The following is a 967-nucleotide window of genomic DNA, read 5'->3' as shown; positions in this document are numbered from 1 at the left end:
CCCCGCTTTTATCTGCTCAGCACATAATACACCTCAACTATGTACAGGATTGTTACATAAGCTATAGGTGACAACTCAACTATATAGAGGGAGAGCGGCAGTGACCGGTCTTTATTACAGGAGGGGGCGGAGACAAGACCATTCACCCTGCACAAGGAGAGAGAAGCAGTGGCCGGTCTTTATTACAGGAGGGGGCGGAGACAAGACCAGTCACCCTGCACAAGGAGAGAGACCAGTAGTGAGTGGTCTTTATTACAGGAGGGGGCGGAGATAAGACCTACCAGGCACCCTGCACAAGCAGAGAGAGCAGCAGTGACCGGTCTTTATTACAGGAGGGGGCGGAGACAAGACCAGTCACCCTGCACAAGGAGAGAGAGCAGCAGTGACCGGTCTTTATTACAGGAGGGGGCGGAGACAAGACCAGTCACCCTGCACAAGGGAAGGGGTTGGAGTGAGGAATTGGTGGGGATGGGGAGGAGTCAGGCATGGGGGGCAGAATCAGTTAAGGGCAGCAATGGGGGTGGAGCCGGGCAGGGACGGGGGTGGAGCCAGGCACAGGCAGGGTGTTACTGTACCTGTGAAAGTGATTGGTCAGTTTTAGAGACGCCCGGATCATTCCGCTAGAAAGCCAACAGACGGCTTAAGAAATGTAAACAAAGTTTGTGTATGAGCCCGCTCTGCCGCCGACATGGACACGCACTATAAAAATGTCATGTTCCTTTAAAAAAATCTGCAGATTTAATTAAAACAATCTCTGGTGATCCTGCAAATGAAGGGTCATTGATTAGGCACTTCCTGTTACAGAGTGACAACGCTCTGTCCCTGTCGCCAGATTGTGCCCCTGTGTTGTCACCCTACAGATGTAAGGCAACAAGTGGTTGTTTCAGGTCCACCGTCATCATCACCATCAGAAAGTCCACCAGATGTCACTGCAGTGTGCGTAGACAGGAAGCGAGGGGAAAAGTCC

This window comes from Nanorana parkeri, unplaced genomic scaffold (assembly GCF_000935625.1).
Source record: "Nanorana parkeri isolate BGI_ZX_2015 unplaced genomic scaffold, ASM93562v1 scaffold1934, whole genome shotgun sequence".
NCBI lineage: Eukaryota > Metazoa > Chordata > Amphibia > Anura > Dicroglossidae > Nanorana > Nanorana parkeri.
Note: the sequence above shows the minus strand (reverse complement) of the source record.